This window comes from Capra hircus, chromosome 10, assembly GCF_001704415.2.
Source record: "Capra hircus breed San Clemente chromosome 10, ASM170441v1, whole genome shotgun sequence".
NCBI lineage: Eukaryota > Metazoa > Chordata > Mammalia > Artiodactyla > Bovidae > Capra > Capra hircus.
In genome coordinates, this window is record NC_030817.1 from 35,019,426 (window position 1) to 35,044,296 (window position 24,871).

General features: G+C 41.5%; 1 long non-coding RNA gene across 1 annotated transcript in view; it reads left to right on the forward strand.

Annotated features, from left to right (window-relative positions):
* LOC108636975 overlaps positions 3,440–24,871 on the forward strand; it is a 30,743-nt gene continuing 9,311 nt past the window's right edge. Inside the window, exon 1 of the long non-coding RNA XR_001918669.1 lies at positions 3,440–3,499. This is a non-coding gene — a long non-coding RNA (uncharacterized LOC108636975). The remainder of the gene's footprint in view (positions 3,500–24,871) is intronic.

Below are 24,871 nucleotides of genomic sequence, written 5' to 3' on the forward strand. Positions count from 1 at the left end.
CTTTCCTTCTCCAATGCATGAAAGTAAAAAGTGAAAATGAAGTCGCCAGTCGTGTCTGACTCTTCGCGACCCCATAAACTGTAGCCTTCCTCTGTCCATGGGATTTTCCAGGCGAGAGCACTGGAGTGGGTTGCCATTTCCTTCTCCATGATACATCCTCAGTTCAGTTCAGTTCAGTCGCTCAGTCGTGTCCAACTTTTTGCGACCCCATGAATCACAGCATGCCAGGCCTCCCTGTCCATCACCAACTCTTGGAGTTTACTCAAACTCATGTCCATCGAGTCAGTGATGCCATCCAGCCATCTCATCCTCTGTCGTCCCTTTCTTCTGACCTCAATCCCTCCCAGCATCAGGGCCTTTTCCAATAGGTCAATGCTTCACAGCAGGTGGCCAAAGTATTGGAGTTTCAGCTTCAGCACCAGTCCTTCCAGTGAACCCCCAGGACTGATCTCCTTTAGGATGGACTGGTTGGATCTCCTTGCAGTCCAAGGGACTCTCAAGAGTCTTCTCGAACACCACAGTTCAAAAGCATCATTCTTCAGTGCTCAGCTTTCTTCACAGTCCAACTCTCACATCCATACATGACTACTGGAAAAACCATAGCCTTGACTAGATGGACCTTTGTTGGCAAAGTAATATCTCTGCTTTTCAATATGCTATCTAGGTTGGTCACAACTTTTCTTCCAAGGAGTAAGCATGTTTTAATTTCATGGCTGCAATCACCATCTGCAGTGATTTTGGAGACCCAAAAAAATAAAGTCTGACACTGTTTCCACTGTCTTGCCATCTGTTTGCCATGAAGTGATCAGACCAGATGCCATGATCTTCATTTTCTGAATGTTGAGCTTTAAGTCAACTTTTCCACTCTCCTCTTTCATGTTCATCAAGAGGCTTTTTAGTTCCTCTTCACTTTCTGCCATAAGGGTGGTGTCATCTGCATATTTGAGGTGATTGATATTTCTCCCGGCAATCTTGATTCCAGCTTGTGCTTCTTCCAGCCCAGCGTTTCTCATGATGTACTCTGCATATAAGTTAAATAAGCAGGGTGACAATGTACAGCCTTGATGTACTCCTTTTCCTATTTGGAACCAGTCTATTGCTCCATGTCCAGTTCTAACTGTTGCTTCCTGACCTGCATATAGGTTTCTCAAGAGGCAGGTCAGGTGGTCTGATATTCCCTCCCATCTCTTTCAGAATTTTCCACAGTTTATTGTGATCCACACAGTCAAAAGCTTTGGCACAGGGCTTCGCAGTTTAGTTGTTTTATGACTATATCATATTGATATCTAACTTGTAGGTGAGCCCTTGAGAAATCTATCAATAGTTTGGCTCAGGGACTCTTTGGAATGGGACACAGTCCTACCCACTAAGGAGTTTATAATCCATGGAGGAAAAAGTGTCTACAATGTATGGGGCATAGATTATATACCCTGAACTGTGCTAAATTTAAATATATAATCTCATTGTAACTAACCTAACTCAGTGTCTTATGCAAACACATAGCATAAGAAACGTGCAGAAATGTCACCTAACTCAAACTAATCATGGCACACTCGCCAGCAGTGATTTTGTACAATCTCAGGGAAAGACCAGCTTCCCTGGTGGTTCAGATGGTAAAGAATATGCCTGCAGTGTGGAGACCTGGGGTCAATTCCTGGATTGGGAAGATCCCCTGAAGAAGGGAACGGCTACCCACTCCAGTATTCTGGCCTGGAGAATTCCATGGACTGTATAGTCAATGGGGTCGCAAAGAGTCAGACACGACTGACTTTCACTTCAGAGTAAGACCAAGTGGTGTGATCTGGCTGGGCCATTCTCAGATGGCTCCACAGGAACAGCAAGAATCTGATCTGGAGCAAACTGGACTCTACATTGATCAGGAAGTGGAGGGCTGCTGCTGCTGCTAAGTCACTTCAGTCGTGTTCAACTCTGTGCGACCCCATAGATGGCAGCCCACCAGGCTTCCCCGTCCCTGAGATTCTCCAGGCAAGAACACTGGAGTGGGGTGCCATTTCCTTCTCCAATGCATGAGTAAAAAGTGAAAGTGAAGTCACTCAGTCGTGTCTGACTCTTAGCGACCCCATGGACTGCAGCCTACCAGGCTCCTCCATCCATGGGATTTTCCAGGCAAGAGTACTGGAGTGGGGTGCCATTGCCTTCTCCGAGTAGAGGGCTAGAGAATGGCATCTAGAGAGATTGCCTGACCAGTGGCGCTCAAGGGAAGAGAGAGCCACCACCGGGGTCTCAGAGGAGGCCGTGGGCCTGGACAGAAATGAGAAAGAGCCTAAGTTGGTCTGAGAAACTTCTCCTTTGAAATTCTGAAGCACCATATCCCCCAGAGAAAGTTCTTTCCCTTGTGTGTGAGGCCCAAAGGGCAGCTGCCTCTAAAATCATCAGGAGAGTTGTTAAATATATGGATTTCTGAAGCCTTTCTCTGACCTACCAAATCATAACTTGGGAGGTTTGAGCCTGGAAAGACTCTAATGAGCCATCTTGATGAACCTCATGCAGGCTAAACTGAGAACCACCACCCCAGATGATGGCCCAACCACCAAGTCAAACATTTATTTATTCAACAAACATTACTGTACACCTCCATGTACTAAGCCAATGCTGGGAAATGAGTAATACAAACTACTCTCATCATCCTCTCTGCCATGAGCAATAAGAAAGAGAATCAAGCATACGTCTATTCTGAGAATAAACTATATTTCCAAGGTCACCAAAGTATTCGAGAAAAACTATTCTAATTATGGCTTAATTGATAGAAGGAAGACCTGGGACGCTCATGGGCTCAGATTCAAACCCTGAAGAGGTCCAAATGAGTAGCTCTGGAGGGCTATTCTGAGCTTCATTAAAGGATGCCCCTGCTGCAAACAGTTTGTCTCTTTTTCTCTCCTTTAAAAGTGAGAAATGCAACTGGGAAAATGAGACTGTTTTTAAAAGTCATTTGCAGAACTGGGCAAAAACAGAGGAAATTCTGTGACCGAGTCCACCCCTGTACTGCAAATCCCTGCTCATTTTCCTTCTGATTTCTTCCTCAAAAGTAATATTGTAAGGTAAGGACAGAGTCCACCTCGCTGTAGATGGTCCTGGTGTCAGCCCTGAATAACACACTTGAGCAAACCAGAAGCATTCAGGCAGGCAAAATGAATCCCAGGAGGTGGCCTTCACAGTTGGGAACAAGTCTCATCCAGTAAAAAGAAATATCTAACCTAAAACATATGCATTTAGATACAACTCTATAAAGCCAATGCTAATTAATCCTCCTGCTCATATAAAATGGCAAAGGAATTAACAATATTGCCAAGTCTGAAAAAGTCTTTTAATTGCACTGCGGTTCTTTCCAAGCAGCAGGCATCTGAGTCACACGTGGCCGCACCCCCCACACCCAGGTGGCTTCGCCCTTCACGCAAAGCACTTGGCACTCAGGCTCACAACCATGTTTTGTTGAAGCCTGGTACACATCTTCCCCACAGACTACTCAGAAACCAGCAAGGTAAGTCCTGTTTACCTTTGTAAAAGATCAACCGCTGAACATTGCAGGTACCCTAGGAACCCCTTCGAGTCCCCTCTGGCATTTACCTTCCTGTGAAGTTATTTTTGCTTGTTCTTCATGCTAGGAAAGGAATTGATTTGGATTAGAATTGTGGGCTATGGGCATCTTGCCTTCCATTTGGGAAAGGTCATTAAATATATTCTTAACGTCGAATTAACTGAACTTTGCACTTTGATTCCAAGACTAAAATGAAAAGCAAGGTTAAGTTAGATTCTCTTTAAACACAAACTCTGGAATAGACTCCTGGGCATACTGGATGGAACACGCTGGTGCAGTGCTCGGAACACGCTGGTGCAGTTCTCAGACCACTGCCACTGAAGGTGAAGGAGGTCCCAGGAAGCCCCCAACCCTGTCTTCCACCCCTGCTCAAGCAGAGGGCTTCAGAATCTCACTGGGAGGTGAGTTCTAAGGGCATTCTGACACTGGATTTTCTATCTTCCCCGGCTGGGAGCCTCCAGACGGTTCCAGCTCCCAGAGACAGGGTTATTCTGCTGGAGAACGAGGACTCAAACCTTTCTGGGAGGCCCCAGCTAGAAAACCTCTGACTCACCATCACATGCATTCTACAAATTACCAGGTTAAATGACAGAATAAAGTTATGGAGCACCTACTGTATACGAGGCAGTGCTGTCCTAGGGACTCTGGGAGGCACGGATGAATCAAAGATTCTGTTCTCAGGGAACTTAAATTCAGAAATGAAGAGGAGGAAGGACAAAGCGTATTTGAATAAATACACATTATCACTACGTTTGGGGTGGGAGGGCGGCATTGATGACATACAAGCTTTCCAAGTTATTCATCACATTTGGAAGTTTCGACAATATGAAGTTTCTGGACTTCTTTCCAGGAACTGACAACTAGTTTTGAGGCCCTCAAGGCTTTTGGAATCCATGTTCTGCAGTGATGATTCTGTTTAAAAAAGACAGGGCTAAGGTTCATGAAACCTGAAAGTCCTGAGGCTCCCTACCTCCAGACCACCATCATGGAATTTAACTAGGGAGCAATGGATTAAGCAAAACAGAATCCACTGTCTTCCTCAAATCTGCCTCCCCTACCATTATTCTCCTGGCCCCCACTCTGCCCCTAACCCAGATTATTTTATAAGATAAATCAAAGGGGAAACCACGTTAATAGGAAGCCCCATCTCAGTCAAAGCCACCATATATAGCTATATTCAACTTGGTCTATGTGGATGGTGACCCTAGAGCTGTCTGGGATACAACCTGCTACTGTACATGCGTCCCCCAAAGGAGCAACTTGTTCTCGGGCCATTCCTGGCCATGGTTTCCACAAAGTGGATCAGACAGAGTTGGTGAAGCTCTCAGAAACTTAAGGAATCCTTAACCTGGGGAAGTCAGACAAGAAGAAGAGCTCTAGAATCATCTCAGTTGTCCAGACCGGAGCTGTCCTCAGGGACTGGAGCTCAACTAGGCCTGTTGATATTTTCTCAGATAATCTTGAGTTAAAATGTTTAAATTGCTCCATTCTTCTGAGAATTATTCCTTGACCTTCTTAGCTAAAGGAGCTTCTCCCGCCCATTTTTCATTACTTTATACCATCCTAGTTTTGCTTCCTTTATAATACCATAATTTCTTAACAATGTATTTGACTGTTTAGTTGAGTTCTTTGGTCTCTTTCCTCTAGACCTTGATGGCAAGCTCTATGTCTGGCTTGTTCACTGATGTATTCTCAGCTGAGAATAGTTCCGATGTGTGATAGGTACTCAGAAAAATGTTTTTCTAATTAATGAATGACTGATAGGAAAGGACAAAGGACATATGCCATAAGGGTCAAGTTACCCTTCTTTCAGATATGAACCCAGCAGAAATGGCAAAGTATGAGCACAATAGTCACATAGTTTGCACAGATAGGTTAATTTAAGTTTTTAAACATATATGTAATTTTGTATCAAAAACTTCAAAACATTTCTTCACCATCATCTAGTTGAAGGAATGAGCTGAACATCCTCTGAGATCTCTTTTGGCACTAACACAGCATGACCTATGATACACATTTGGTGAACTAATCCAAATCCTGTCTCTGATCTCTGATCTCTTTAAATCAGAAACAGGGCCAGTGCTGCAACCAATTGGAGAGAGGAATAGTTTATTTCTAAGATAACTGAAAACAGGTCAATACTGACATTTTTGAGAAGCTCCTTGATAAGACTGCTCTGACTTAGATACACACATTATAATTTCCTTATAATGTCTAAAGGCAGGATGTGGTTCACCTTAGGTATGTGTCCTTGGAGATGTCTAACTATCAGTGAGCTCTGATTAGATCATTACATCATGTTCTCCCAATAATTGTCCTTCGATGGGTCATTATTTATGGACCACAGTGACCCAAAGTACTTTTCTCTCCACCTGTTCCCTGAGCATGCTGCCTCTTTCCGCTCATGTAGTGGGCATTTTTTGTTTGACCACTCAGCATACATTTCCTTTATCTCTTGGAAAGAGAAGTTTAATTCTCATTCAACTATCTACCTCCACCATATGCACGGGAAAAACTGACCATACTCCTAGCTCTATGAGTGAACCTTCACTAATTTAAACAACACACTGGCTGAGTGTGCTCAGAATGGCTAGGGACATTCCTGGTTATGTCATCCTGCAGTTCTAGTGAGAGGAGGGAGATGTCTTCCCTAGTGAATTACTGTTACTCCATCCCTGACAGCTAGATTTCAGCTCTAGAGTTCAAAGCAAAGATCCAAGTCCCAGTCCTAAAGACCAGAGAGATTTACCCCTTGGAATGGTCAGTTTCATAGTAAAGCCTGAATCTAGTCCCAAGGTTCATGGGATAAGGCAAAAGAAGTAACAATTCCTAGAAAAGAACAACACCAAAAAATACCCCTATCTTAGTGTTTTAGTGTTAGTCACTCAGTCATGTCTGACTCTTTGCAACTCCATGAACTGTAGCCCACCAGGCTCCTCTGTCCATGGAATTTTCCAGGCAAGAATACTGGAGTAGGTAGCCATTCCCTTCTCCAGGGGATCTTCCTGACCCAGGGATCACACCCCAGTCTCCAGCATTGCAGGCAGATTTGTTACCATCTGAGCCATCAGGGAAGCCCCTATCTTAACTGCTCATAAAAATTAATTCAAAATGGATTAAAGACTTAAATATAAGCCTGATAGCTATAAATTCCTAGAAGACAACATAGGGAAGAAGCTCCTTGACACTGGTCTTGGCAATGATTTTTTTGGATATGGCACAAAAAGCACAAGTAACCAAAACAAAAATCAACAAATAGGACATCAAGCTAAAATCCTCTGCAGAGCAAAAAAAAAAAAAAATTAAAAGGTAACCTGTGGAATGGTACAGAATATATGCAATCCATGTATCAGATAAGAAGTTAATGTCCAAAAGGTATAAAGAACTCATACATGGTACATGGTCCAGTGGTTAAGAATCCACCTCCCAATGAAGGGGATATGGGTTCCGTCTCTGGTCAGGGAACTGAGAGCCCAAACGCCATGAGACAACTAAGCCCACGTGCTGCAACTACTGAGCCCACGCACCCCAACTAGAGAGCCGTTGTGCTGCAACCAAAAATCCGTGTGCTGCAACTAAGATCTTACACCGCCAAATAAATAAATATTTTTAAAACTCATACAATTCAATTAAAAGAAAAAATATCTGATTAAAAATGGGCAGAGGAACCGAACAGACATTTTTTTTCAAAGAACATATCCAAATAGCCCACAGGTATAAATATCACCAATCATCAGAAAATGCAAATCAAAACCGCAATGAGAGATTGCCTCACACCTGTTACAGTGACTATCATTAAGAAGACAAGAGACAAGTGTTGGCAAGGATATAAAGGGAATCCTTCTGCACTGGTGGTAGGAATGTAAATTTGGAATAACCACTATGGAAAATAGTATAAAGTTTCCTCAAAAATTAAAACTAGAACTACTATATGATCCAGCAATCCCACTTCTGTATATATATATGAAGAAAATAAATACAGGATATCTAAAGGATATCTGCACTCCCATGTTCCTTTCAGCATTATTCACAATGGCCAAGCCATGGAAACAGTGTGTCTGCCAGATGAACGAAAATATGGTATATACAATGTATATGCGCGTATGTGCTTAGTTGCTCAGTCATGTCTAAATCTTTGCACCCCTGTGGACCCTTCCAGGATCATTTGTCCATGGTATTTCTAGGCATGAATACTGGAATGGGTTGCCATTCCCTTCTCCAGGAGATCTTCCCTACCCAGGGATTGAACCCAGGTCTCCTGCATTGCAGGTGGATTCTTAAACATCTGAGCCATGAGGGAAGTCCAAATAATGTATATACACAACAGAATACTATTCAGTCATGAGAAAGAAGAAAATCCTGCCATTTGTGACAACATGGTTGGAACTTGAGGGCCTTAGACTAAGTAAAATAAGTCAGAGAAAGACAAATACTACATGATCTCACTTATATGTGGAATCTAAAAACACAGACAAATAAATAAAGAAATAAAACTAAAATCATAGAAACAAAGAGTAGAATGGAGGTTACCAGGGTCTGGATGTTGCAAGGAACTGGGAAGTGTTTTTTAAGGGTACAACATTACAACCAGTAGATTAAAAAGTCTTGGAGATCTAATGCACAGCATAGTGATTACAGTCAACAGTAGATAAATGGTAAACTTCAAAGTTGCTAAGAGACTAGATCTTAATTGTTTTCACCACATAAAAACAGAAGAAAATTGTGACATAATAAATGTGTTAGCTAACACTACAGATGTAATCCTATTGCAATACGTAAGTATATCAAATCAACACAGTGTAAATCTTAAACTTACACATTTTTTTTAAAAAGAAATACTAATCCCCACCCAAAAAAAAGCCTCACAGAAAGACAAAACAGCCAAAGTCAAAAAGGGAATGAAACTAACATGTAAAGATGCTCAATATCACTAATTATTAGAACAAGGCAGATGAAAACTGCAGTGAGATATTACCTCACACCAGTCAGAATGGATATGATCAAAAAACCTATAAACGATAAACGCTGGAGAGGATGTGGAAAAAAGGGAACCCTCCTACCCTGTTGGTGGGAGTATAAACTGGCACAACCATTATGGAGAATAGTATGAAAGTTCCTTAAAAAACCAAAAATAGAGCTAGCGTATGATCTTGCAATCCCACTTCTGTGCATATACCCCAAGAAAACCATAATTCAAAAATACATGCATCCAATGTTCATTGCAGCACTATTTACAATAGCCCAGACATAAACAACCTAAGTGTCCATTGACAGAGGAATAGACAAAGAAGCTGAGGTAAATATATACGTACATGTAGTGGAATATTACTCAGCCATAAATAATGAAATAACGCCATTTGCAGAAGAGACTGCCATACTGAGTGAAGTAAATCAGACAGAGAAAAATTAAAATCTTATGATATCACTTATATGTGAAATTTTTAAAAATGGTACAAATGAAGTTATTTACAAAACAGAAATGGAGTCATAGGTGTAGAAAATTCAAGTTATGGTTAGGGGGTGGGGGAGGAAAGGAGAGATAAATTGAGAGATTGGGTTGACATATAAACACTTCTATATATAAAACTGATGACTGATAAGGATCTACTATATAGCACATGAAACTCTACTCAGTACTCTGTAATGATCTATATGGGAAAAGAATGTTTTAAAAAGTAGCTATATGTATAACTGATTCACTTTGTGGTATAGCAAAATTAATACAATGCTTTAAAGCAGCTATATTCCAAGAAAAAATTTAAGAAGGAAAAAGTAAATAGATAACCAACAAGGATGGTGCTACTGTAAAGTACCAGGAACTCTACTCAATAATTCTGTAATAACCTAAATGGAAAAAGAATTTGAAAAAGAATAGATATATGTACATGGAAAAAAAGTAAACCTATTTTTGAGATGCTTATTAAAAAAAAAAAAAAGCATATAAAGGGATAGCAGTAAACCTTGCCTGGCTATGTATCCCCACAACTATGTTAGGTTCCCCAGCTCCAGATTCCCCTTGCCTTCACTTCTCAGTATTTATCAGTATATTGTAAACACAAAACATTCCCTCCATTCCTTCAGTTCTAAGGATTTTGGACTCAACATTGACTGTTCTTTTTCCCTCATCCTATACAAATAATCTATTCATAAATCCCATTGGCTTTATTTTAAGCATATGTTCCAAATATCACTAGCCATTTCTCTGTAACTCACTACAACCATCTCAGACCAAGCCAGTATCATGCCTGAATTAATAAAACATCCCATTAAATAGTGTCCCTGAATCCACACTTAGCCCGCCTCGTTCTCCACATAGTACTCAGGGTAATTATTTCAACACTTAGGTCAGCTCCTGTTACTTTTCTGCTCAAAGTCTCCCAAAGTGCTTAACAGTGAAAGAAAATTTGAAGTCCTCCCCATAGCTCCCTAAAACTATTGTTCTGACCTCATTTTCCCTTCATTCTTTCTGTCCAGTCGTGCTGGTCTTGTTGAAGCCTAGAATGCCCTTCTCTCAAATATTTACGTGGCTTGCTCCCTGGCTTCATCTAGATCTCTGTTCAAACACCATGGCCTCTGTGAAGAGCCCCTTGATCAGTTTATCTTAAAAGTTCATTTCTTAGACTTTCTGGGTGGCACAGTGGATAAGAATTCGCCTGCCAATTCAGGGGACACAGGTTCAAACCCTGGTCTGGGTGGCACAGTGGATAAGAATTCGCCTTATCTGGGGAGATCCCACATGGTCTGGTCTGGCCTGGGGAGATCCCACATGCCTCGGAGTAACTAAGCCCAGGCACCACAACTACTGAAGCCTGCGTGCCCTAGAGCCTGTGGTCCACAAGAGAAGCCTCTGCAGTGAGAAGCCCACACACCTCAACGAACGTAGCCACTGCTCCCTGCAACTAGAGAAAACCCGTGCACAACAATGGAGATCCAACACTGCCAACAATAAATTAAATACATTAATATTACTTTAAAAAAATGCACAAAGCCCTTTTCTAAAAAGGTTCTTTCCTTTCTATCCTCTTACCTGCTTCATTTTCCTTCAAAGTGTTTACCATTTGTTTGTTTGCTATCTGTCTCCTACTATTAGAATTTAATTCCCATGTGGTTGGGGATCAATGTCAAACTCTGCCTTTTCCCAGTAACAGTTGAAGTGTCAAAGGAATAAACAGTATAAGACCATGGGTCCATTAAAATATAAGTCCTTTTACTACCTTCTCCTTCTTAAATTTGGGCAAATGAACGTCTTTGTCTCTGTGTTTCCTTTCTGTAATTCAGATGAGATAAAAATGTATTTTACAAAATGAAAAGATGAGGCTTCATCTTTCTAGCTTCACTATTCAAGGTCTGACTTAACCTTAATCTATTAACATTATTTGATCTGTCCAAAGAAGTTAATGGGTTATAAAATCTTTTTATAATGAATTTATTTGGAGGACATCCCTGGCAGTCCAGAGGTTAAGACTTGCAGTGCAGGGGTCATGGGTTCGATCCCTGGCCAAGGAACTAAGATCCCACATGCCACATGGCCAACAAGTAAATTAAAATATGCTTTGGAGCCTAAAATAGTTTTATTTTGGCCCTTTACTTTCCTTTTCTCTTTATGCATTAACTTACCATTTATATTTCTGCTCCTGCAAAATACTTATTCATGCCTTTTGCTCATTCTAAATTTTGTTACCCATTTTTCTGATATTGGAATATAGTTCTTTATTTGTCTATCACATCTTTTTCAGATCTAAACTTTTGGGGAAATTTTTTAACATAAAATTCTAACTTGGCAATCATTTTCTTTCAGCACTTTAAGATCTTATTCCATTGTTTTCTGGATCCCATTTTTTTCTTTTGAGAAGTCAAATGTCTTATTGTTGTTCCTTGAGAGGTAAATGTATCTTTCTTCTTTATTTTTAAGATGTTTCTCTTTGTGTTGATTCAGATTTATTATATAATTAGACATGGTCTTCATTCTATTTACCCTGCTTGGGTTCACAGAGAATATTTGTATTTAAGGTTTGATGCATCAGCTTGGGGAATTCTTAACTGTTATCTCTTCAAATATTCTTCTCTGCTCATAGAATTCAAATGTTAGATCTATTCTCATATCTCTTATACTCTTTTATATATTTTCCATCTTCTTTTTCCTCCAGTCTCCAGGATGGATATTTCTATTCAGCCACTGTATAGCTCACCAAACCTCCCTTTACCTGTATCTTATTTGCTGTTAAACCCACCTACTCAGTTCTTAATTTCAGCTGTAGGACTTTTTAATTTCTAAAATTTCCATTTGCTACTTTTCTGTCTAGATTTCTACTCTCGGTGAAATTCTCCATTTTGTGGGTTTCTTCTTGGTCTGCTTTTCTAGATTCTGTCCCCTTCTCTTAGCATGATTTATAATTTTCTATTGAATACTAAAGTGTTGTGCATGAAAAGCTGTAGTGTCTCCATATTATATCACTCCAGAGAAGATACTCCCTATTCTCTGCCAAATGCTATAGCGGCACATAATATCAACCCAATCAGAACCAATTCTTGCTCAAGATTTGTTTTCAGTCCTCATTAGGTTTACAGTGTCTTTGGTTCTCTCCCCTATTCCTAGGGATTAGGGCTCCCAGGGATCCCAACTGAGAATCTAGGATGTTTCCTCTGCTTCCTCCTCCTTAAGGGACCCTGAACTTAAATTTCTGTCTTCACAGCACTGCCTAAGATTCCATTCTGTCTCAGCAGCCTTCTGGTTGCTTACTTTACATAAATTAAACAGGATATATCTTGAAGGGAAAACCGACACAGCATCTGATCCACTTCTCTCCAGGTTTTTGTGTCTTTGACTCCAAGTTTTCTTGCAAATCTGGACTCTATTATTTGTCTCCCTAGCTTCATGCAATTGCTCAAAGCTCAGAAGTCCTCTCTGACCCTTAGATACGAAACCACTGCCCAGATTCTCAGCATCTTATCCATGCCTATTACATTAAATGTCTCATGAAGAAGGTAGCACATAAATGTGCTTATTTCAATGAGCTTTCTTTCTTTCCAGAATCTGGCCCTTTAAATAATAGCAGGTTCAGTATCTCTCTGATGCTTTCAAAGAAACCTTTCTTTTGTACTTTATCCACATCTTCTAGGCATTCTTGGCAGAAACGATGGCTTGATACAAGTGATAGATAGGCTTATCATAGCCAGAGACCTAACACATATGTCTTAAATAATAAATTTTTAGACTCCAAAACAGGTTTCACTAAAAGCATCATGTATTCTCTATAATAAATAATTTGTTAAGGACCATAAGCTGATAGGATATGAAATAATTGTATTTTTCATGTAGAACACAGGAAAATTCTTCACTGGTGGCAGTTTTCTTGCAACAGAGAGCACTTCTGAAAAGTTACCATTTTCATGTTTTCTTCTTCAGGAAGAAAACAAAGCACATACTAGTCTTTGTATGTGGTGGGGCAGTTTGAAGGGTTTCTATGCAAGAAACCCCAGGTGGCTCAGTGGTAAAGAATCCAGTAAAGAATCTGCCTGCTAATGCAGAAGACGCAGAAGATGCCCAAGACACAGGAGAGGCAGGATACTTTGTCCCAAAGATATAGCAAGCCACTCCAGTATTCTTGCCTGGAAAATCTGCTGGTGGGGTAGAGTCCATGGGGTCGCAAAGAGTCAGACACGACTTAGTGACTGAGCATGCACACATGCAAGAAACGGTCTATAATACCAGGAAATTACGTAAGAACATACATATTGAAACAAAACTCTGGACTCAAAACTTGTATCGAAAATCACATCTTGTTTTATCTAAAATATTTATGTGAGGATAATTTTCCTGTTCTTGTTTTTGGTTAATAGCCTCAATTTTTGTTTTGCTTAAGAGACAGTATGCGTCTGCAACCTTGGAGAGGAATATCTCCACTTTCACCCAAGCACCCTGTCACTTGTATTTTGCTGCTTTTCAAATTGCTTGAGTCCTTTTATAGCTGAAAAGAGTGTGGTCATTCAACCACAAGACCATGCTTTCTAGCTTCCTGAACCTGAAGATGTTTGATAAGAGTAAGGGGTAAAAGTTGTCATCAGCACAGGATAAAAAAGCAGCTCCCACAGAGAGAAGAGTACGGGGATCTTTTTATCTCCTTCTTACAACTTAGTTTCTTCCTATAGCATTGCCAAAGCTCCTTTCACAAACCTTGTAAAAGCCTATGTTCTCATTTATTAATAATCTAATTTTACTGGCCTGTAAATATTCACTGGGCCACAGGTCACAAAAGAGAGAAAACCAACCTCCCAAATGGAATCTTGACTGGATATCTGAAATAGTTGGGAGCTATTAAATGATTAGCAGACTAGTACACTAATAGATACCTCCTTACCATCTCATCCTAAGATAAACTTCTAAGGCATGGCCTACTTCACCCGCTTCAAGGTTAAAATTAATGATTAAAACAGCAAGTAGCGATTAACCAAAGCGATCTGCTCTCAACCCACAACCAACATTTGGAAACACTGTCTTAGAAATGAGGCGCCCTGACATATGGACACCATATGTCCGCTGACTTATCCAGAAAGAGTTATAGGAGCCCGAAAAATTCAGTCACTCAAAAATGTTTATTAAACACCTACTGTGTGCCAGACTCTGTGCTAGAGGCTGAGGATATAGGGGTGAACTTAGTGAAGCCACATTACAGACAAATAATCTATTCAATAGGAGCATTTCACATGGGAGTAAGTGCAATAAAGCAAGTATAACGGGATGATGGAACACTGAGTGAAGAAGTGAGGCCCAGCTATAGGGTGATCACAAAGGGTCTCCCTGCAGAGGTACATTTAAGCAAGATGTGAAAGACAAGAGCCAGTCATGCAAATGTCTGGGGGGCAAAGTATTACAGGCAGAGGAGATCCAGTGCAAAATCCTAACGCAGGAGAGAAGGTACATGAAGGGTATATAGCATAAACAAGGAGAGGGATGCAGATTATCAGACAGATAGGAATCAGTGATGTCAAATCTCGTAGGCCACTGAAAAGCCTTCGCGAGTTACTCAGTCTCTCTTTTCTACCTTCTCCCATCTCTGAATAGCATGTGTATGCAGTTGTGGTCAGAATTTGTTCCGCAGTGCTCATTAATTGAAAAATAATACCAATGTACTAGAACATTGTCACCAGATAATAGCTTCTGGCAATGATAGAAATGCATTTATTTTTCTGAGCCAAAGCAACTGATCCTCCTGGCAATATTCAAGGGCATTGGCAGCACTCGAGCTGGGCCCTGTGATTAATGCAGATTTAATCGGTTTATCTGATGGATATCAGCACAGAGCTTTGACAGTGCCCCTGTGGACCCCAGTGCACTGATTGGTGAACACAACAGAACCATTGTGCGGCTGAAGCCAATCAAGGACTAGGCCAGTTCATCCCAGGGGCATTGAACTGAGATGAATAACCTGCTTTCTAACTGGCTCAAGTCACAGTGACTGTTTGTTACTTTTGCCAATGAATAAAGCTTATCCACATTCATTGGATGCAATTGGTTGGCCCTGATCCCACCTCATATAATTAATGCCACATTGTGTTGCAATATTTCTGAACTGACATGTGGCAGGCAGAGAAATTCTAAATGAGTTCATCACCACCAGGGCTCTGGCCAAAAAAGAAAAAAAAGCCAAATTAATGCAGAGTAACGGAATGGCCAAACAGCCAGCTGCTGTCTTCCTACCCTAGCACATTGTCATTCATCCCTAGAAATTGCGTCCAACTGATTATAACGAAGAGGTTCTTGAGATACCCTTCCTGTGTGTAAGGATAGGAAATTTTAACTCCAGCACCTTGGCCACCTTCCATTTTGAATAATTATATTCCATTAGCCAAAAATTTCTTCAGCCTTAGGCCTTCAGAAATATGGCTGGATGGGGTCTCAATGTCTCCAATCTCAATGCCTCACCCCAGAAGAATCTTTACTCTTGGTAGTGCTAATTAGAGAAGTTTTTACACACACACACGCAAGTATGTTTTCCCATACCCAGGACAACATTATGCCTACCATTAAAAGGTATGAGCATATTAAATAAAACAATACTCAATTGGGGGGAGGATGTATAATTTGGTTCACTATTAGGCATTCATTGCAGAGGTTTATTGATTTCTGCACCACAAGGGAGCTCATTATAACAGAAACTTTGCCTGGAGTGGATCACAAATAGGTGACTGGCCCCATTTCCTGGGTTTTTGGGAGGAGGGTAGAGAAAGGGGAGCTATAACGCTGTAGAAACCAGGCAGCTATATCCAAAAACAAACTGAGGAGCGTAGGGGAGAAAAATTTCCCTTCTACCTTTCTAGGTTCTTTGCCTGGTGTAATGATCAAATTGACATGAGAAAGATTAACAGGAGAAAAACCAATTTAATTTCATATGTACAGGGGCACCATAAAAATATGAGGCCCAAAGGCAAGTTGGGCAGTTGAGGCTCCTATGCCATCCTGAGCTGAGGCATGTGGTGGGGGCCGGGGGCTTCAAAGGGGAGGAGGACAACAAGCAGAGCAGATGTCTGGTAATTAGATGCTTGCCCTGTCATACGCAGAGCTCATTCAGATGAAAAGTTATCTCTGGTAATAGCATTCTTTCTCTCTCTATTATCTAAATTCTTTTCTGTAGTTAAGCGGGAGGTAAAAAGCTCTTCCTGAGTCTCTTGAGCCTTGATTGTCTTCAGCTCAAAATAATCCACATGCCTAAGTGGCACATTTTGAGGAAGCTTGTTCTGAACGCCTTTGGGAGACAGAGGTACCCTAGTCAGCTGTTCTTTTAAAGACCTGAGTATATACATAGGGTATATATATTTTATACACATACTTAGATACATAGCATATATATGCACTAACACGGGGCAGCCCCTGCCCAGTCACCTCTCCACCTTCCAATCAGCAGGCTGACCTTTTGCATCCTCCCCAGGGCTTTTTCCCTCCACAGTAAGACTTTTGACTACTTTCTTCTATCACCTACATAGTACAATGGCTTTGCCACGGGTCCTGGTTTGGAGTTCAGAAAATATGGCACTCAAATAGCACTGCAACTCCTTTTAAGCAATTTTATTAGCAAAGAAGGACCAGCAGGGCAGGGAGTAGATGTGGTGTGTAATCACAGTCTTCTCCATGCCCCATTCTTACCCTATGAGAGATGCAAGATATTAAAGACTAGACAAGATATTGAAGTTTCACCTTTGGAACCCAGGTACCTCAGCGATGTTACATTTAAAACACCCAAATGTTCTTTATCATAGTAATGATTCCACATTCCATGTTTACAAGGTTCATGACATTGTACAGGAGGCATTGATCAAGACCATGCCCAAGAAAAAGAAATGAAAAAAGGAAAACGGTTGTCTGACGAGGGCTTACAAATAGCTGAGAAAAGAAGAGATGCTAATGGCAAAGGAGAAAAGGAAAGATATACCCATTTGAATGCAGAGTTCCAAAGAATAGCAAGGAGAGATAAGAAAGCCTTCTTCAGTGATCAATGCAAAGAAATAGAGGAAACAAACAGAATGGGAAAGACTAAAGATCTCTTCAAGAAAATTAGAGATATCAAGGGAACATTTCATGCAAAGATGAGCACAATAAAGGACAGAAATGGTATGGACCTAACAGAAAGAGAAGACATTAAGAAGAGGTCACAGAATAACTATACAAAAAAAGATACTTAAGACCCAGATAACCACGATGGTGTGATCACTCACCTAGAGTCAGACATCCTGGAATGTGAAGTCAAGTGGGCCTTAGGAAGCATCACTACAAACAAAGCTAGTGGAGGTGATGGAATTCCAGTTGAGCTATTTCAAATCCTGAAAGATGATGCCGTGAAAGTGCTGCACTCAATATGCCAGCAAATCTGGAAAACTCAGCAGTGACCACAGGACAGGAAAAGGTCAGTTTTCATCCCAATCCCAAAGAGGGACAATGCCAAAGAATGTTCAAACTACTGCACAATTGCACTCATCCTGCATGATAGGAAAGTAATGCTCAAAATTCTTCAAGCGAGGCTTCAACAGTATGTGAACTGTGAACTTCCAAATGTTCAAGCTGGTTTTAGAAAAGGCAGAAGAACCAGAGATCAAACTGCCATCTGTTGGATCATTGAAAAAGCAAGAGAGTTCCAGAAAAACATCTACTTTTGCTTTATTGATTATATCAAAGACTTTGACTATGTGGATCACAATAAACTGTGGAAAATTCTGAAAGAGATGGGAATACCAGACCACCTGACCTGCCTCCTGGGAAATCTGTGTGCAGGTCAAGAAGCAAAAGTTAGAACTGGACATGGAACAATAGACTCGTTCCAAATCAGGAAAGGAGTACGTCAAAGCTGTATATTGTCACCCTGCTTATTTAACTTGTATGCAGAGTACATGATGCAAAATGCTGGCACAAGCATTTTGGAAGCACAAGCTAGAATCAAGATTGCCGGGAGAAATATCAAGAATCTCAGATACACAGATGACACCATCCTTATGGCAGAAAGTGAAGAAGAACTAAAGAGACTCTGGATGAAAGTGAAAGAGGAGAGTGAAAAAGTTGGTTTAAAACTCAACATTCAGAAAACGAAGATCATGGCATCCAGTCCCATCACTTTATGGCAAATAGATGGGGAAACAGTAAAAACAGTGGCAGACTTGATATTTTGGGGCTCCAAAATCACTGCAGATGGTGATTGCAGCCATGAAGTTAAGACGCTTGCTCCTTAGGACAAGCTATGACCAACCTAGACAGCATATTAAAAAGCAGAGACATTACTTTACCAACAAAGGTCTGTCTAGTCAAAGCTATGGTTTTTCCAATAGTCATGTATGGATATGAGAGTTGGACTATAAAGAAAGCTGAGTGCCAAAGAATTGATTCTTTTGAACTGTGGTGTTGGAGAAGACCCTTGAGAGTCCATTGGACTGCAAGGAGAACAAACCAGTCAATCCTAAAGGAAATCAGTCCTGAATATTCAACAGAAGGACTGCTGGGGTCCAGCCCTGGTGGATCCAGGGAATTCAAAGGGTGGACGGAGTTGGCGAGGAAAAAGTTTATTTATTTATTAATATAAGATTAGATTAGGTAGAAATAGTGTAGTAGGAAAATTAAGTGGAGAAAGAAGGCTGAAAAACTTGGTTTACGTGGGAAGCCAATAAAGTTCCAGACAAGGAGCTTGCACCATCTACATTAGGCCACCGGCATCCTCTTGAATATCGGGGGGTGCCCCACCTTGGGCTCCCCCTCGCATGGATCTTAAAAGCCGGGACAAGTAAGTAGATATGGTGAGCCTCCCCGCTCCAGATGGGAATTCAGCCTGAAATTAGAGTAAAGAGGAGAGGGAAGGAGAGGGAGAAAAAGAGAGAGAGAGAGAGAGACACGGGGGAGCCAGATTCCCAAGAAACTAGGCCAAGAGACTAGCCCGAGAAACTGGTCCATCCTTTATTGTTCAGAAGGCTTTTTATACTTTTGATAATACATGGAGATCAATGGGTAACACAAAGTTATGCAGCTTTAGCAGCCCAGATTCTTATCAAAACCTGGCTTTTCTCTCTGCATACCTAATTGCATACACAAGTCTTAGGTGATTTACATCATCTTCTGGCCAAAAAGGGCCAATTAACATTTTACAGCCTTTTTTCGGATAAGGGTTTGTTAACTAGAAGACTTATTTGTGTTGATCTTCCCAAAGTCTGGTGCCATTCTCAGAAAGCACTAAATAAAGTTACATTCTTACATAGCAAAGATACAGCAATTTATAACAAGTAAAAGGAGTACAGTGATTTATAACAAAAGAAAAGTAATTAACTCAAAAGTCTAGTGTTGCTAACATCAAAACTACTATATATCTTTTTCTACATCCCAATTACATTGATTAACATCCTCCCAGGTGCCTAAAAGATAAAGAATATGGAGGCCTGGCAGCAATCATTGAGTCAACAGTGAAAACCCTCTACCAATCTGATTTTTAACTCTTTAGAAAAGGCTCTGTATCTTTAAGATGCTTTAAGCTTTGTGCCTCTCGAGGTTGGGGGGCTGTAAGCAATTCACAAGCTGTAAGAGGTCCGGGGAACCTGTTAGGCAAGCTAGAGAGCTATCAGAGGGGTTTAACTGAAACATCCCTTTCAAATGCAGAAGACTAAAGCCCTGATTTGACTTTCTCCAGAGAATATCAGAAGAGCAGAGTACCAAAGCCGGCAGATTCTTGGTTTTTGGGGATACCTGCTTGAGAAATACCAGGGGGAGCCCCTGAAACCTGATCACGTCCTTGCGTTTTGTCAGGCTTCCTTCCTCATGACCTTGTCATGGGCGGGATTCCTCACGCTGGCTCCGGGCAAAGGACTGATGTTGAAGCTGAAACTCCAATATTTTGGCCCGCTGATGTGAAGAGCTGACTCATTAGAAAAGACCCTGACGCTGGGAAAGAGAAGACTCTGAAGGCGGGAGGAGAAGGGCATAGACACAGGATGAGATGGTTGGATGGCATCACCGACACGACGGACATGAGTTTAAGTAACCTCTGAGAGTTGGTGATGGACAGGGAAGCCTGGCGTGCTGCAGTCCATGGGGTAGCAAAGAGTCGGACACAACTGAGTGACTGAACTGAATCTGAATGTGTATAACAACAGTAATATAGTGCAATGTTTTAATCAAAGACTTGGAAAGATGTTAGTAAAAATTAATCTCTGTGGAAGCTTAGGGTTTGGAGTTTTCTTTTTTCTTTTCTTTTTCTTGAATACACTCTTTAACACTCATTTCATCTAGCCTCCCTAAAGTTTTCAGTGTACCCCTAAAGATAAAATGGGTTTTGAGAACCTGGAAGAGGAGGCTTTCACCTATGCCAGAGAGATGTTCCTGGGCAAAAAGGAGCCAAGAGAGAAACAAGACTTCCCTGGGTCATGCCATGAGCCTTAGGAGTCTCAAGAAATGATGTTAGGTGATACAGAGAAAAAACAGGGGAAATTTCTGCGAAGAAAAATGCTGAAAAGTCCCATACATCCAGGTGAGTGAGTACAAAAAATCTGAAATACAAATTGGGACTAGAAGGTCAATAAGTGAGCCACTTCATGGGGGAGAGAAGAGACACAGAAAGGAGAACAGGGCCATTGGCATTTCAGAAGCTGCCTGTGAGAGATACTCAAAGATGGAACAAAGAGGAGCCCAGAGCACGTGACATATACAGATGATGTCAAGGTCAACACAATATTTTTGTGTAAAATGCAAATTTCCCCAGATTTCAAAAAGTCAAATCGCTTCATTTTACTTGGTGAGGTAAAGTAACAGTAGAGGAGGTCGTGTACTCTATAAATTTCACGGAGCTCTCAGGGATAGAAAATGCTAGCTACAGGAGGTAATTATCTGTTACAGAACATGGTTAATGATTACGTTCAGAAGATGTTAACAATCACGCTTAGGGAAAAGATTACAAGGCCTTCAAAGGGGTCCCTCTGGGCCACGTGACTGTAATGTGGTCTGAGGAGCTTCTTCAGTGCAAATACTTGTTGTCATGGCAACAGGATAGCACCCGCCTGCTCACCAGCACCACACAATAAACTTTGGCACAATAAACTTGTTGTTCAAGAGAGACTTTATCAGTAACCAAATGTGGAAAGTAACATCCCATATGATTTTATCTATCCAACGCTCAGTGAGGACCTAAAGTTCACTAGAGTGAATCTAATCCTAGGACAGGTTTGGAACAAAATGGAAGAAACTGAGATGGGTCTAAGAATTCTCACTCTCCCAACACACACACACACATACGCGCGCACACACAGTCTCCTGTTTTTTCCTGAAACTTAACAGTTGCTGCTTATAGAATTGTCCTTGTACTAAGACACACAGTCATTCAGTTTTTTGCTCATTTTTTCTATTTCATTCATAATAAATGCAAGAGCTTTTTAAATATTTGGTGATGCCTTAGAGATAAGTGGTCACCCAGGGCGAGTGATGATTTATGGGGGTCAAGTAATAAAGAATAGGAATTTCATTTATTTTATTGCCTGTTTACCTCCTGGGGAAGAGACAGCTGGTAAATCATTTTGGTGAGTTAGTAAACTGGGCGGCCTTTGTTTGCCAGGCTCAGGAAGAAATCACAGGATGGAAGAGGATCCAGGGGCTGCCTCCTTTACCTGCCCTCTGCAGATCAGCAAGAAATCTGTTAATTCTGCCATTCAGAAACTGTAGGTTTAACAAATAATAACTGAGTTTCTTCTCTCCATTTTTCCAGTGCCTTAAGGTCCTCTTATTCTCTAAGTACTTCCTTATGTCTAACTTACACCCCTCTTTTTTTCCATTTTCACAGTTAATTATTTCTCCTTACTCATGTAGAATTTCTCTGGATACAAGCACAAACATTCTTAGTACTTGTCTCAGTTTAAAATTGGATATCTTTGGAATTTCTGGTCAGTTCCTATAGGAACCTCAAGGAATCTCTATTTCCTCCTCTCTAAAATAGGATGACTCCTTGCCCTCAAAGAGCCAGGTGAGAAAATATAGACATTTCTTTGTTCTTTTATAGGAAGCTCATCAAAACTTAATCATTTTCTAGAGATCAGTACTTGTACAAAGTGACATCATTATTTTTATGATCAAATAAGTAAGGATAAAAGTGTATTTTTTCAGAACAATTTTGCACCATAACTTACCATAAATACCTAATGTCACCCTGCCCTTGCTCTCCTTCTTCTGGGTCGTGTGCCTCAAGCTGAAACAATAAGGAGAAATGTGGCTCGGGGAAAGTGTGCGTCTCCTGCACGCATCTCTTACAGGTCATCTGTCAGGGCACTTTGCACACACGCGCATGCATATGTGTGTGGGGGGGGGGGGTGGGTGTGTGGGTGTGTGTGGGTGTGTGTGTGTGTGTGTGGGTGTGTGGGTGGGTGTGGGTGTGGGGGTGGGGGTGTGGGTGGGTGGGTGTGTGGGTGGGTGGGTGGGTGTGGGTGTTAAATGGGCCAACCCAGGGCTTTAACACTTTTTAAATTAGTTGCCAACATTTTGTACACTGGAAGTTTCAGTTAAAAGTCTGGATTTCAGGTTTTTATTTAAAAATATGAAGATATAACCACCATTGCCTCTACTGCCACAAGTGAAGCTATATAGCAGCTGCCTCCTCTAACGGGGTCTTCACTTTCCACTTTTCTCCAGTCCTCACCGGTCTTTATTGCATTACACTCTGCTCTTAACTTGGGTTACTTGTCTGACACCTTTTTCACAGCTAGCTATTTTGGAGGGGTTGGGGGTGATAACCCTATATCAGTTCAGTCGCTCAGTTGTGTCTGACTCTTTGCATTCCCATGGACTGCGGCACACCAGGCTTCCCTAACCATCACCAATTCCTGGAGCTTGCTCCAACTCATGTCCACGGAGTCAGTGATGCCATCTAACCATCTCATCCTTTGTCATCCCCTTCACCTCCTGCCTTCAATCTTTCCCAGCATCAGGGTCTTTTCTAATGAGTCAGTTTTTCACATCAGGTGGCCAAAGTAATGGAGCTTCAGCATCAGTCCTTCCAATGAGTATTCAGACTGATTTCCTTTATCAGTCCTATATACCCTGTTGAAATCAACTTTCCAAATGCAACTCTTTTTTCCTTTTGCTATGAAATCTGCTACTGCTAAGTCGCTTGAGTCATGTCCAACTCTGTGCGACCCCATAGACGGCAGCCCACCAGGCTTCCCCGTCCCTGGGATTCTCCAGGCAAGAACACTAGAGTGGGTTGCCATTTCCTTCTCCAGTGCATGAAAGTGAAAGGTGAAAGTGAAGTCACTCAGTCATTTCCGACTCTTAGTGACCCCATGGTCTGCAGCCTACCAGGCTCCTTCGTCCATGGGATTTTCCAGGCAAGAGTACCGGAGTGGGGTGCTTATTCTCAAAAGGACGTTTCCTAGTGGGAATTGGATAATCAACACCGCCTCATATTCCCTCCCCACTAGCTCCTAACAGACAGCTCTCATAGTGGTCTCCAATAAGGAGTATTAGTATGAAAGGGTCTTTCCTCTGTCTGAAGTATTCTTTGACCCTCTCTCTACCCACAGGCTGCATCCTTTTCTGAGAATCCATATCTGGAGGAGATTTTAAAAATTAAGCCAATCACATCACCTCAGAGGACACTCTAGATCCCCTACCTCTTTTCTTCCTGAATGCTGTCATCCCACCTCCCAGCAGTCAAACACACTGGATTTATCGATTCATTTCTAACACAGAGAATATGACAGGAGTGGTGTGCTATCAATTCCAAGTTTAGGTTACTTAAATTCCAAGTTTAGGTTGCTTCCATTTTGAAGGATCACTCTCTCTCTCCCTTGGATGGCCTGTGCTGGAGGAAGCCAGGTGGCAAGTTAATAAATAGCCCCATGACAAGACTAATGGGGTGAGAGACAGAGGCCCAACAGCAACCACATGCGTGACCTTGGAAGTGGATCACCTCTCCTTTAGATGAGCCCACAGCCTCTACTGACAGCTTGACTGCAACCTCACGAGAGACTGTGAGCCTGAAGCTCCCAAGTAAGCCACATTCAGACTTCTGACCCACAGAAACTGCGAGATAATACATGTTTGTTGTTTTCAAGCTACTAAATTTGGGGGTAATTTGTTAAGTTGTTGTTGCTGTTCAATTGCTAAGTTGTGTTCAACTCTGCTGTCCCATGGACTGCAGCATACCAGGCTTGCCTGTCATCCACTGTCTCCTGGAGTTTGCTCAAGTTCATGTCCACTGAGTCAGCTTGTTATCTAACCATCTCATCATCTGCCACCTTCTTCTCCTTTTGCCTTCAATCTTTCCTAGCATCAGGGTCTTTCCCACTGAGTCAGTTCTTCGCATCAGGTAACAAAAGTATTGGAGCTTTGGCTTTAGCATCAGTCCTTTCAATGAATATTAAGGGTTGATTTCCTTTAGGATCGACTGGTTTGATCTCTTTGCAGTCAGTTTGTTAAGCAACACTATGTAACCAGCACAGGGGATGCTGAGGTTGCTGGTCCAAACACCATTGTCTAAAAACCTCAGTTCTGATGAAACAGCTTCTTCTTCAGTCTTCTGACTTGTTTAGGCACAGAAACACTGGTTTTTTATATTTCTGGGCTCTAGAATGTTATAGAAGCATCCTTCCAGACTCTTCATCATATTGATTACAGAGACAACTTTGACATATCAGCCCCAGTCACCAAAGAGCCCCAGATTCTCTGCAGGTGGAATGATGAAGGCAAAGTGCTGCAGGTGGGCTGGTCTTCCCCACTGATGCCAGAGCGGTGTGAACTATCAGGAGATTGAAGTTCTCTTACAAAGAAAGACACAGGCAATTCCTGCTTCTATTGAGAGTGCAACAGAA